Here is a 14,717-nt window from a genome sequence, read left to right as displayed (position 1 = left end):
GATCATTCCTGGATTAGTCTGCTTCCCTTCCTGGACTTACCTGATTCTTCCAGGGTATCCCCCTGGAACACTGAACGCTCTCAAGCCATATCCTCCTTCCGCAGCCGGAGCCCATCGACCCACATGCATACTGGCGACAGAAGAGACACATCCCTTTCTGTACAAGGCTCGAACAATCAGGAAGAAGGAGAGTCCTCCGAACACCCGAAGGAAGACTTCAAAAAGTAAACAGGTGAGCCAAGAGTATGAGTTTGACAGATTCATAAGGAGGTTACCATGAGTAACTCTTGGTTACTCCGGGAGCGAGGCAATATGATCCACAAAGTTATTGGTAGTCATTCTGACAGGAGAATGCCAGAGTTACTCCTGTTAACGTCTTTGTGAACTCAATAGTCCCTTGCCGCTAAGAAGTCAAGAGTAAGTCAGAGTTACTACCAGTGACTCATTTGGAAATCGGTCTTTGCATGTCCAGTCATTCCACAGACCTAAACGCTCTTGGGTCAAGGACAAGTAGCTTGCAGTCACTCAGGGGAAGCTTTCTGGTGCAAGAGGATATTCAGTGAAATCCTAATGTGCATGTTAGTAGTGGAAATCAGGAATGTTTGACTCAGTTCTAGAATGCTACTGACACTGGAATATGGTCACCTTATCCACTGACATTTCTTGTTGCCTAGATGTAATAAAACTCACCTTTCAATGTTTATTTTGTTTCCTCTCCACTGCTTATCAGCACAGAACATACACAAGGCATCCTTTGCCTCACCAGAGTTTTCAGACTTCAACTCCCAACTGCCTCAGCTAGAATCGTCAGTAATGAGGGATCATGAAAGTCGCAGTACTAAAACCCAGGAGAGGCCCAGGTTGCAGACCTCTGAAGTATAAAAACCTGAACAGGTGATTGACGTGGAAGTAAAAGTGCAAATTACTCACACTTTACAAGCCCTGTGTAGGCCATGTTTATGGGGCCTAGAGGCTGTTGGGAATTTACGCTATTTGAAATTGCATTTCGTGTTGTTGAGCTGGTGCATTTTTCCCATCTGCAATTTAGACATCCAAATTCGTTGTAGGTGCTGCTTTTTCTTTGTGAATCTACACCTAAATGGTTTCATCTAAGTGGTCCACTTGTCTGTTTCTCAAAGAATTGCACTGGAGCACATCAGGGGATGCTGATGGCCATCTCAGACTTGCGCCTACTACCTTATAACTATATCAGAAAGCTTAAAAGTGGGGCAAGTCTGCGGGTGCCTGAAGCAACTCCGAAGAGATTATGAGCAGATCAAATTTTTGAAAATGGAACTATTCAAAGATGCTCCAGGCGTTCTCATATTTTTTCGCATTTTAGGGTCTGGTAATCAGGGATCTCATCATTTGTTCCAGGGCAAATCTTTGAGACGCAAGCCCCACATGTGACATAGGCCACTTGAGCCCCCCTCTGCTTGTATGCTTCGAAACTCATGCGACTCTTCAGATGAAAAAGTCCCCCGTATTGGCAGCAAGGCGCCCAGACATGGTTGTTTCCCTTTTGACTATGATTTGATAATCAGATACACTTTGTCCATATTACTGTTTATTTTTCCATCATTTGTTGTGTATGTGTTGCTGGTCTCCCAGGTGGCGCTTTCCGAATGTCTCTTCACCCACTTTAATGTAGAAAGCAAGAACACGGTACAGTACTGTGTCTGCGCATGCGCTTATCCTCGCCAGTAGCACAGCCCAGACTGATGGGGCTTGTGGCATTAGGAAAGCTGAAGCCTGCAAAGAGCAAATTGGTCGTATTATAAAATGTCATTATTTGATTATGATTTGGGCCTGATTTAGACATACACACGCATAAAACTGAGCCCAAACGTTGTCTCCAACGCAAGACAAAAAGCATAAGGTAAATAGAGTGTAGAAAAAGAACAGTGAAAAAAGAGCTGGAGGTTGAACAGGACACTGTAAATCGGCCAGACCTTTCAATGGTGCTCAGTGCAGCTGAGTTACTGCACATGAGTTGTCCTGCGGCACGCTTCCAAACTGGCACTGCCCTCGGCGCTGTGGACAGCAGCCAACATGTCTGGTCGGCATCTCTTGCCTGTCTAACTTTTTAAAAAACTTGCACTGATAGGTTTGTTCTAAGGGAAGGAGAGCAGAGAGTCTGCTGTAACTCCAGGGTGCATAGAATCCTGGAAAACCATAGTCCCGTTCACGTTGTTCTGGCTCTCCTGCTAATGAGAAGTCACAATTCTCACCCTACACAGGATTGTAGGAAGCATATAAGCAGACAATCAACACGAGGCAGATTGTTTGCTGTTTAACATTCTTTCCCATGTGATGTTCTTATGTCGATTGATGCATTATTTTATTTTATTTGTGCAGTTGTATACAGTTCAGACCGTTCACCTAAGGGCGTCAGGGTGTTGTGCAGGTAGTTTGAAGCACCTTCCATACACTTAACAATGCACGCAAAGATTGAACCAGAGTACCTATTTACATGTAGGTTGTTCAATGAAGAGAGAAAGAAAACATTATGAATTCAATTCCTTGCTTATCTGCGCAGGATAGGGTATCGAACCCATGCTGCTCAGCCCAAGCATGGTTGCACCACCAGTCCTTGCCTCTGAGTTATCCTCCGGACCCATCCATTATTTCCAGGGATGGATCCTACTGAACTAGTTGGGGGAGTCTCCGACCACCTGGATTTTTGCTATTTGCTGTTTGCTATTTCAAGGTCCTTTGAAGCTTGTCTAACTTTTCTAGAGCATAGGCAGGAAAGCTGTATGGTCACCGAGGCAAAAAACGAAGGTGCAAGGGAAGCCGGGCTGCTGCCATCCACAAAGGGACCTAAATCGTGCTACTCTACCTCAATGGGACCTTGGGGGGTAGTAGGCCCAGCTGCTGCTGCATAGTGTTTCTAACTCCAGCGCTCTAGCGCAGGAAAAAGAAAGCAAGTGTGACCTGTTCTCAGGGACGTCATTTAGGGGTCGCCAGGGGTCGCAACTGCGACCCCTGAGGTCTCCCTTGCTACCCTTGTGGTCTCCCTTGCTACCCCTAAAAAAAATTATAAATAACTTCTTTTTTTTCTTTTCTTTTTTTAAATATGATCCTGCACTGTTGCCAGCAGCTAGTGGCTCTTTGTTTCTGGAGTGTCTGGTTTTCTGATCACTATAGATGTCAAGATAGCTCAGTGGATTGAGCGATCGCTGCTGCAATGTGCGTGTCATCTGCAGGTTGCTGGTTTGGCTCCCTGCAAGGTTAACTCAGCCTTTCATCCTACTGAGGTTGATACATGAGTACCAACGCAGGTTGGGTGATATTGTATGTATATTTGTTCTATATGAAGCGCTTAAGTGTAAGTGCTATATAATAAGACATCATTATTGTTTGGCCTTGGTCGTCTGCTTGCATTCACAGTAATTTGGTAAATGGGCCTATACGCGCTGATATTAGCGATGCATATGGTGATCCATTCTTGTATGAAATGTATATCACTTTACAGTGATATCGTGACCATATTTTTCATAGTGTACTTAGAAACAATGCTATGTGATGCCACTTGCTGTTTTGTCAAGGGGTGAAAGGTCATGTTCCATCGCTTCCTGTGATGTCACTTTACAGGGCGGGGTCAAATGACATCACTTCCTGTGATGTCATCCAAGGTCAAGGGTCATGCAATGTCACTTCCGCCTGCCCTGGCATTTTGGTGAAATGACGTCCCTGCCTGTTCTTGAGGTGCTGGGGTGGGAGAAGAGCATGGCGTCCAGCAGGGGAAGGGGGGTGGAGGGCAGTGGTTCTTGGAAAGGTGCAGGGAGCTGGGGTTACACACAACGAAAGTTGCACCGACATATTCCTATGTCACAGAACATCTGGCTCAGTGCCCCACCCGCACATATTCGTGGGGTCACTTTTGGATAAGTTTGACGACCTTATAGCGGACCCACAAAGCTATAAAGCACGTTCCACGTGAAATGCCGCTTCCAAGCATCACCTGACTCCTACTTTACATCTTTATTCTATTTTGCTCTGAAGGGTCTAGGAACGTTGGAAAGTTTACTGCAGTGCGTGTTAATCTCCACAAAGCTGGCTTCCTCTCTGACTGACACGCTGACATCATGTTGCTGAGGCAAGATTACATTCACTCTACCGGTTCTGTGAGGGCAATCCAACAATGAACACCACCGTCCAGTAATGCCCTTTTCTGCAGCTGCTTATGTTTTAATTTAGCGTGTATTATCGAATTAAAGTCACACCGAGTTTTTTCACTGTGTTTTCGCAAAGGCTTGCATTTTAGAAACGCAGTGCCTAAATTAGCAATTTGGGCATCTGACCAGGTGCACGTTGTGGGGTCCTTGTGGAAGGAGATTAAACTAGGGGAAGTATCAGACGCTAAGGGCTTCCAACACAGCCATAGATCACTGCACACATGCTTTAGCAAGCAGCGCGAGCCCAGCCAGCCTGTGCAGGAGAGGAGCGGACCACCAGCTGCGCGGCCCTCCAGACGCACGCATATCTCCTCTTAAAGGACAAACTCCCACTTAAAATAGATTATTGTATTCCCCATAAGTAACTGTCTATTACATTCTAAAATTGTGGGGACTGCATCCTTTTATACCTTGTTTCTTTTTAGTTCTGTTGACTAGTTCAAGAAATATTCAAAGGGGAGACAGTGATTGAGGTAGTATTCATTAAATACTCCATTTGTAAGGCTTAATACCCCAGACCAGTCTCTAAGCGCGGGACTGGGATTCAAACCTGTGTTGCAACTGCTTTGGCTTGCTTCCAAGCATAACAAAAGATGGGATGGCTGGAAGGTTTAGAATTCATCTTAACGTCTGGCATTGCTCCGGGCAACCCTCCACACCACTGTTCTTCGCCTGCCAAGCCATTGCAAAAGAGGAAAGACCATATGCAAACCAGGCTTGGTCCCACCCCAAAAAGGGTAGTCCAGTCCGAACTGTTTGGTCACATCCTTTCTGCACGAGGCCACAAGCATCCCCAGACACGTTTTGGCCTCATTGGGACTCATCAGTGAGGAGTAGCTTGAGTCTCTAAACCATCCGTAACTTTTTTGGTTATACTTTGTGTCCCTGTGTGAGAGGGTGTAAGCCCAGATGTGAATCCCTTTCTCGTAGCGCCATTGGGAACCAAGCTGCACCAAAAAAGTTTGAAAAAGATCTGGGTTGCTTGTGTTTCTGTGCATAGGGGACCTGGTCTAGCATTTCGGGCTGGGCTGCCCCTATTGGTGGTAGCACATGACTGATTTGCATATGGCTGGACACATTTTCCAACGGCACAGACAAAAAAATCGTGGTGTGGAAAGATGCCCAGAACAGGGCCAGTGGTTCAAGTTTAGTCAAAACCTACCACCCATCACTTTTTTTCTGGTTACATTTTGTCTTGCTTCCAAGGCAAACGCATTACCCCTGAGCTGTCCTCCTGGCTATGCTAGCCTGTCCTATCTTTGCTGTCTATGTTCAACCATACACTGGGCCGTGGGTTTGTATATAGCCCAACCTGTCTCACGAGGTTACAAGGCACTGGCAGTTTGTTCATTGATCGTGTCTACATCAAGGCATGGGCACAACTGTACCAAAACACTTTCTCGGGTGTTGATGGGGGGATGGTGTGGTGGCGGATCACTGTGAATTAATCGAATCTGAAATGTCAGAAGAAGAAACAACGAAAGTTATTTTACCAAAAATAACTTTTGGTTTTCTCTCCCCCGGACATTTTGGACTAGCCCCTTGTTCTCCACCCCCTTACTTACCTTTGGGTGGCAGTGGCACACCTCCTTGTGTGCCGCCATCTCCTGTACCTATTTTTGCAACACTTGTTGGCTTGGATGGGAACTGATGCTGCAGGGTCCTCTTTTTTTTATTTAAACTTTATTCCGACGGTCATGGGGACATCCCCGCAACCCTCGCTGCCCTTGTTCACTTTAACGCCATTGAATGGGGGACTTGGTCGAAATTTTCGGCCGTATGTAATTTTCGTATGGCTGGAATTCGGTCAAATCTCCCATTCATTTTTTTTCTTTTGTTATTTGTACAGAACACGGTGGTGGGGGGATGATGAAGGTGGCGGGATGGAGGGGTGGGAGTGAATGCTTCAAATGGTGGGGGAGGATCTACCCTTAGATACTTTTGTGAGAGGGGCAAACTTACTTGCATGGGGCCACCTTCTGGTTCACTCCAATGAGTGTCAGATTAGAAGTAAATGTTGTTTTGGCCCTGTGGCATTACTCAAAATATGATAGGATTTAAAGACAAATTGGTTGGTAATGTGTTTGTGATAGGGTGTTTGACTGACTTTTGTGGTTGCAGTAGGGTGTGTGACTCAGCTGGCTGGTTCCTGGTGCATGTCCAGCTGCATTGCACCATTTAATGCCTGAGCAGTGCTATGGCTGGGGTGACTTTAAAGTGATTGCGGCCAGTCAGAAGGGAGGCTCCAGGAAAGGGACTACAAATTGTTGACCCTACATTTGTGCCATTGCATAATGTAACCTGACAGAGCTTTACTTAAGCCTAAAATCAAATAATTTAGCACACCAAAGCTGGCGAAAGAATATTTTGCATGGCTATTGATAAACAAAGGTGAAAAATGTTACATTTCAAAAGTCAGAAAGCTTGTTGACAGTTATTAGTAGGTGTTCTTCTCGGCAAGGTGTGGCAACAATAACCTGCTCTACATCTACATACCTTCCAACCTAAGTAACAACAGAACTCAACAGGCAACTCGAACACCAAAACACGCAGGTTAACACAACGAAACGTATCGCACCCCAAGACATATATGTCTACAGTAAATGTCCCTAAATGCCGCATTAGCCCACCACAGATACACCATAACAACTCTCCCTAATTCCTTCAACAACAAACACGCACACAATTTATGTTACCAATCTGTAGTGTAGATTAACCACTGAATCAGAGAACTGGCAACATATTTAAAACTTACCATGCAGAGGAACTATGCCATTTTCAGATCTTCACATATCACCCTTTCAAAAAATCAAACTTGCCCTGCTCCCTTTTGTCCTACTTTAGTACCTTTTCCCACCTCTTGAAGATCCTCTGTTTGGGGTCATCAGTGAGCACGCAATCAATTATTTACCAAAAGCAGTCCAAGAAGGAGCATACACTGGGCAAGAAGTAATGTTGTTTATTACAGCTGGGCAAGCACTAATCAACCAGCACAGTGGAACAGAACTGGTTGATCAGAGCCGACAAAACCACCCACCTCAGCCAAATCTTTTATACAGCAAGAACAATATTACCATAGTGAGAAAATGTTGCAAGCCATTGAGTCTCCCACAAAGCTAATTGGGGGGGGCAACATCAATCGAGCCGAGGTTAGTAGAAAATGATTGGAGCAAACAGTCCCACCACCCTCCTGGTCCATAACCTCCCTCGTGGGCCCACATTCCTTCTCGCTCCACCCCAAACGTTAGTTGCTACTACTTGCTACATAATCGCGCTGACCTCAGGGACTTTATTAACCTGCCATTGGTCAGCACACATTGGAAAAAAACATGAGACATCCTGAGCTTGTGGGAACGGGGACATTCACACAGCACACGACCAATGAGGTGCCCCGCTGACATTGGCAAGAGCATAAAATACATGTTGCTGTTCATTTTAAAATTCGTATGTATGTATATGAAAAAGGGGGGATGAAAAACAGGTGAGTACGTGAATGGAAATACGAGAGCAAGGTTTTAACAAAAAAAAAAGAAATGTATATACATATATATAGGGAAAAGAGTAAAATAAGTCAAGAGTTCCAGATTGGCATTTGTTTAATTTGGTCAGTGTTACAGGGTGATATACAATTAAAATAGCAGGTTTTAAATGGATGTTGAATCTTCGTAGCAATGTTTAATTTGTTTCTATTGTTCCTTGGTGGAATTGGATTTTGTTATATCTAACCTGTACCTTTGCTGCCAGTCAAGCATCCACAGTGATATAATTATGGTATGGTGTCCATTCGTATTCTATATGTTTATTTCCAGCTAGCTAAAAGGTTGTTGTTATGTATTTTCCATGTATGGTCCAAGCTTATTTCTAGGTCATCATAGAACATTGGCAACTAGTTTACAGATAATGCTGTTGTATATATTCTATTATATCTTATGTGCATAATCCACATCTTTATTTCAGGCAGATTCCAAACGAAAAGGTAAATTAATGAATTTGTGTATTTGGTTCTTAATCGGTCTATTTCTCTTTTGCTTTGGAAACTAACCACTTCCCCCCGACAGCACTCCATGAGTTGGAGGCAGCAGGATTCCGAGGGGATGCCACCGGATGAACGGGAGACCCCAGGACAAAAACTGCACCGAAGAAGAGGGGAGAAGATGGTGTCCCCTGAAGGAAGTCCCGCTTGCAGAGGATGGAAGCCTGCTGCACATTAAAGACAGCAATGGCATGGAAACGAGCCTGATTGGATGTTCAGCGTTAGGCTTGTGATGGTCTCTACCAAGTTAAGAGAACTTCAAGTTATCTTGCACTTGATATTATGCATTATATTGTATTCTTATTTTAATTCACCCGCAAAGGTGAAACACTCATATTTGGAGTAAGATATTTTAAACAGAAACATTAATTTCAATGGATTCATTTCCAAGGTTGGACTGATGCAGCCATCCAAGCATAGAAAAGACACTATGAAAATTTTGGACACGTTAATACTTCCGTTCTTGTTTTCTTCATTTTGGATAGCAAAATGACTGAATGCTTAATGTTACATACAATGTAATGATTTATTTATATTAAAAAAATAAACAAATTATAAAGAATTTCAAAAAATCAAAAAAACAGAAAAACAACAAAAACAAAGATCACTAAACTAAAAGAGAAAGACAAAAACAAGAACATGTTTAAGTGATCAAGAGAGTGAACGATAAAAAGATTTTAAAAAATCTATAAAAAATAAAAATATACATTCAGGGGTACGATATGTGAAGCTCTTTACCAAATTGCATGACGTTTGATGTTATGAAAATTCATGGATGATTTGGCGTGTAACATTCTGAAATCAAAGTGTGAGCATTTTTTTATTTTTGCTCAACATCACACATAGAACTGAAGCTGGGATTACTTTGTTTCTACAGTGAATCTTTGGTCAGTTCCCAGAAGAAAATAAGTGGGGAGTATGTAGGAAAAAAGGCTCTGAATTTTAGCCAGATCAGAATTTCACCGAAAACTGAAAACTGATCCCATTTGCCAACAAGAGTGTGATACTTGGGTGTGAGACTGTGGACTGAATCTGGTGTTATTCAGTATTATGAGTGCACAGAAACATACAAGGTAAAAGGTAAAAGGGGGGGTGTTGAATAAGCCCTTACATAAAAGCTGGTATTTTCAGTTAGCACAACACTATGGGACAATGGACTGTGTTTCAATGAAGCATAAGAATACTACTCTACTAATACCCCTTAACCACTAGCCTAACCCCTGATTAGTGTTCAAGGCTGATCACTCATAGCCCTATGGTACAAAATATATTGGTGCAGGATAATGGTATAAAACGGCTAATTTCAAAAGGGAATAAACGTGCAGAATGAAAGCTGCTTTCTTGCAAGGAAGAACTGAGGAATGTGAAATCCATTTTGCTCAAAGCAAGCTCATTGTTCATTTCCAGAACAAGAACCAGCAGAGAAATGTAGCCATTTACATCCGTTGGCTGCTGCCTGAATCACAGCCCAAGGTGCAGGCTGAACATGTGCTCACTGGAGTTGGTTGGTTTGACAAAGGGAGGTGGACATCGCAGTGTCATGTGCCAAAATGTTCATACATTTTATGTAGGCCAACACATATTTGAGGGCAGATTACAGAGAGAGAGAAGTTAAAAGGCTGTATGACAGAGGGCAGGGTCTCTCTCTCTGGTTTCTCTGGCTCTGGGTCGAAGTGTGAAGACTTCACTGAGTTCATTCATGCCAAGAGGGGAGTGAAACACATAAGGAACCATTCCATCCTTGGCTCTATCCAGGCAGACGGGGAAAAGAGTTTCTCACCAGTCCGGATGGAGAGGGTTCTGGCTTTGCAGTCTCTGGGCACACAGAACCAAGCATTGTTTAGGTAAGACCTTAGTACAAGTGACGCCTACAAAGTGCTGATTGTGAGTGCATTTTACAGGAGTTTGCAGACTGGGGAATTCTGTGTTACATTAACAAACATGGGTAGTTAATTTTATGTATATTATTCACTGTCCCAGAAATAGGTTTCAAGTAAGCCAACTGATAATTGTCAAGGTCAGTTCTAGCAGGACTCTTGGGATCTATCACAAACGTGTTGTTTGAAGTCTATTGTGAAAAAGTTATTTACTGTGGGGAAAACTTTAAATTTGGAATGTGTCTGTGGCTATGCTCAATATCATTCTGAATCATAGGGATATCATGTAAAAACAAAATACATTGAATATGTGATGTGTACTTTTAATAAAATCCTGATTACCGATAAAGCACAACAAAGAAGTAAGCCAGCCTCTGTCTGTTTATTTTGTGTCCTAGTTACTGGTGATAGAAGACAGCCAGGTAGCTGTTGAGGCATTTTTGTTTTACCACATGTGGTTTTTCATATTACTGCACGTGGTAAAATACAGGGTGTAACAGGTCACTGTGAAGTGGCTCACATCATAAGGGGCTGATTACATAGGTCACAGTATTCAGGTGTATTGGTAAGTATATTCTGAGATACTGCCAGAAAGGCATAAAAGGAGAAAATACAACATGATATTGAAATTGTGACTTAGTGCGCACCAAGTCCGGTTTTGGCTTACCGTGTATGATCCTCGTATATGAATAATAATATCAAGAAGTCCTATGTATTTAGGGCTCACCAAAATACCACAAGATACCCCAAAAGGCTCACCAAAATCCCACAAAATAGCCTAAAACGCTGCATTAGCACTTTTATTGCAATCCCAAAGTTCCAAATAACCATTAAATTGTCAGAAGCTGTAATATACAAGACCAAATACCATGACATAACAGTCATAGCAAAGAGTCTTTCTCTTTCTCCTGTGGAACATAGCTGTACTTTATCCAAGCAACTCTTTTGGTGAGCAGTAGCAAGAGAGGAAATGTAAGTTGATTCAGCTGCAATCAGTACGCTAAACTAGAATCTCTGGTGCCCTCAACATGTATCTTGCTGTTCAATCAAGTGATATGGTACTTACCGAGGCCCAATTCTACACATTATTGAAGCAAAGTAGAGAGCTAGATCATTAGCAGAAATGTTAGAGGAGATGATGGTGGGGTTAGAGGTGAGAGGATTGAGTTAGATTTTTGGAAGCACCTAGGTTGAGAGGATTTAGACCAAATGAGAAAAAGATAGAATTCATTTTTGGCAGAGTTGAGAGCAGAGGAGTAATTTTGAAGAGCAGACAGGTAAAGTTGGAGATCCAGGAAGCATCTAGACCTTTCCCAAGTGTGATATTTTCTCCTCATTATTGTTTTTAGGGTTAAAATGAAGGTTTAATCAAAGTTTGTGGAGCGGAGGGTTTAGGAGTGAATGTAGAGTGAAGAGACAGGAGAAGGCAGAGTTAAGAGCAGCGTTAAAGTTAGTAAAGGCTTTTGTCAGTGCAGTGCATGGAACGTTGCATTTTGCATTGTAGGAGAGAGAGTGGTATACATCAGAGAGGTAGGGACACTTGTGCTTGGTAATGTAAGTGGTAGATGGAGAGAGAGAGGTGGAGGTAGGAGTGGAGATGATGAAAATAGCATGGAATGATCAGAGGGAGAAGGAACCATGGAGATATTAGAGGCAGAGAGTTGATAGGAGATGACGATAAGTTCAAGGGAGTTACCATTTGAAAGGGTTGGCAAAGAGAGGACTGAAGAGAGCGAGTGGTTAAGGAGAAGCAAGCTAACATCAGTGGACAGAGGAGTGTAGAGAGCAGGGAGGTTAAGGTCACCAGTGACAAGGAAGTGATGATTTAGAGGAAGGGAGTCAATTGACCAGTGGGACCAGCTGGCTGAAATAGTGTGAGATAGGGGAGTAGGAGAGATAGGAAATTTGCAATATTTGAACAGTCTTACACCACCTCCCTACCAGTTGAGTGGGGAGAGTGAGTGAAGGTGTAGGCAGGGCCATGAAATTCAGCAATGGTTGCAGAGTCTGAGGGAGGAATCCTGGTTTCTGGAAGGGTAATACGGCCAACAGAGCGAGAATGGGAAAGAAAGAAGTCTGAGATAAAGGAAGTCATGTTAAAGACAGATTGTGCATTCCAAATAGCAATATAAAGAGAATGAGATGTAGAAGCATACTGATGATTCTGCAAGATAGAGAGTCACTGGTGGTAGAGGCGAAAAGAGGAAGTGTAACGTAAGTTAGGGTTGGAGGTTTTGTGAATAGAGAGAGTAGGTGAGCGAGAAGAGTGGTGACATCGAGGAAAAGAGATGATAGGGATATGAAGAGAGTTTAAATGGTTTTGAGCAGAGAAGAATGAAGAAATAAGTAGAAGAGAGTAGAAGAGAAAGGAAGAGATAGTAAGAGCAGTGCAGAGGTAGGGTGGGGCCGAGCAAAGACGTAATTGGTACTCACAAACAAATAGCAGGACACAGAAAAGACATACCTCAAGGGTGAAGAAAGAAAAAATGACTTGAGGAAAGGCTGGAGGTTGGCCCTTAGCTGTTTGCACGTTGCTGGTTCACCTGGGGCGGGGTCGCCCCAAAGCAAGGAGTCAAGTACTGGAAGTGGTGAGGAGCATCCAATGACAGGAAGGGAAGGTGGGACCACCAGCCTGAGGCCTCAGAGCAGGACAGGCCGCTAAATGGAGTCCTGACCCAGCCTCCCAGTTCGTTGCTTGAAGGTAGTGTAGGTGGTTGAGGGGAATGGGCTGGATGGTGGATACCACGCTCACATTAGCAGCAGGAGGTGGTGGGGGAGCCAGGCCACCTCTGCAGCAACCTCTGCAGGCAGCTTCAGGCAGAGGCAATCTGTGCCTCTGGTGCTGTTGTGGTGAGCTCTGTGTTGCTCTTAGCCCAGATGAAGCACTTTTTGGAGGTAAAAAGACATTTCAAAGGTGGCAGTTTTGCAGTCAGGCGTCATCATAGCAGTCTGGAGATCAGTCCTGGATGCTTCTTGTAGGTCTGCTGATCTGTGGAGGCAGCTTTAGGCTGCTGGAAATACTAACTCTGGTGCATTTGTGATGAGCTCCATGTTGCTCTCAGCCCAGTTAAACCCCATTTTGAATGGGGAAAGACCTTTCAAAGATGGCAGGTTTGAAGTAAGAGTCCATGTGAGCAGTCCATCGATTGAGCCTGGATGCTTCTTCTAGGCCCCCTGACCTCTACAGCCAGCCTCAGGTAGATGGAAAGAGTGCCTCTGGTGCTGTTGGGATGAGTCATTTGTTTCTCTGTGCACAGTTGAAGCCCCTTTTTTGAAGATAGAAAGACCTTTAAAAGATGGTCGTTTGTGGATCAGAGGTCAGTTGAGCAGTATTTAAATCAATCTTGGATTTTTCTTGTAGGTTCCCTGACCTGTGGAGGCAGCTTCAGGCAGATGGAAAGAGTGTCTCTGGTGCTGCTGTGATGAGCCCTGTGTTGCTCTAAGCCCATTTGAAGCCCCTTTTGAAAGTGGAAAGAACTTTCAAAGATGGCAGGTTTGGGGTCAAAGGGCATGTGAGTAGTCAATAGATGTATCCTGGATGCTTTTTGTAGTTCTCTTCACCTCTGTAGACAGCCTCAGACCGATGGAATAAGTGCCTATGATGGTGCTGTGATGAACACTGTGTTGCCCTCAGCCCAGTTGAAGACCCTTTTGAATGTAGACATACCTTTTTAAAGATTGCATGTTTGGGGTCAGATGTCACATAAGTAGTCTGTAGATTTATCCTGGATTCTTCTTGTAGGTCCTCTAGCCTCTGCAGGCAGCCTCAGGTCAGGTAGGTGCTGTTGTGATGATTTCTGTGTTGCTCTAGGTCCAGTTGAAGCCCCCACTTTTGGAGATGGAAAGAAGTTTCATGGATGGCAGATTTGGGGTCAGAGGTCACGTGAGCAGTCTGCAGATCGATCCTGGATGCTTCTTGTAGGTTTCCCGACCTCTGCAGTAAGCCTCAGACAGATGGAAAGAGTGCTCTGGTGCTGTTGTATCTAACCAATGTATGATTTCCCCCCTTCCGACAATCAGCTAAACAGGGGAATGCTCTTCATCATATCATTATGAACCCGGCAACAAGAGGTTGCTGAGCTTGGAGGAGGGTCTTTTCAGCTTGTTTGTCTGTTGAGCACATATCAGCTAATCAGATATAGGGGACATATCTACAGCACATCATCACACAGCAAAGCCAGTAAAGGCATTCTGTCTCAACAAACTTCAAATACACTTGGGCTACAATAATGCATACTTCATTTGCCTTCTCCAACATTTAATAGAGAAAGTACTTATGTTTGAATTATGTGCAATTCTGATCTTCAGCTCTTGAATATTTGGGTATAGGAGTTGGTTATAATGATGGATGCAGTAATATTACTAATTTTGATGCTAGAATTTTTGCCTGATCTACAAGGCATTGGGCCTCATTACGACCCAGGCGGAGGACTATGGTGCTAATAGCACCATGGTCCATGCCGGTAAATTACTGACTCCGCCATGGAGAAAGGGGGAATTACCACCCCATTACAAGGTTGGCGGGGCGGTAATTCCCCCTTCCTCCATGGCCCTTCCCCATTCCCATTTTTGCCCCATAGGGCTCAATGGGAATGGGGAAGGCGCTAAGTACGGTGCCGCAAATCG

This window comes from Ambystoma mexicanum, chromosome 4q, assembly GCF_040938575.1.
Source record: "Ambystoma mexicanum isolate Mex_15411 chromosome 4q, UKY_AmexF1_1, whole genome shotgun sequence".
Taxonomy (NCBI): domain Eukaryota; kingdom Metazoa; phylum Chordata; class Amphibia; order Caudata; family Ambystomatidae; genus Ambystoma; species Ambystoma mexicanum.
Note: the sequence above shows the minus strand (reverse complement) of the source record.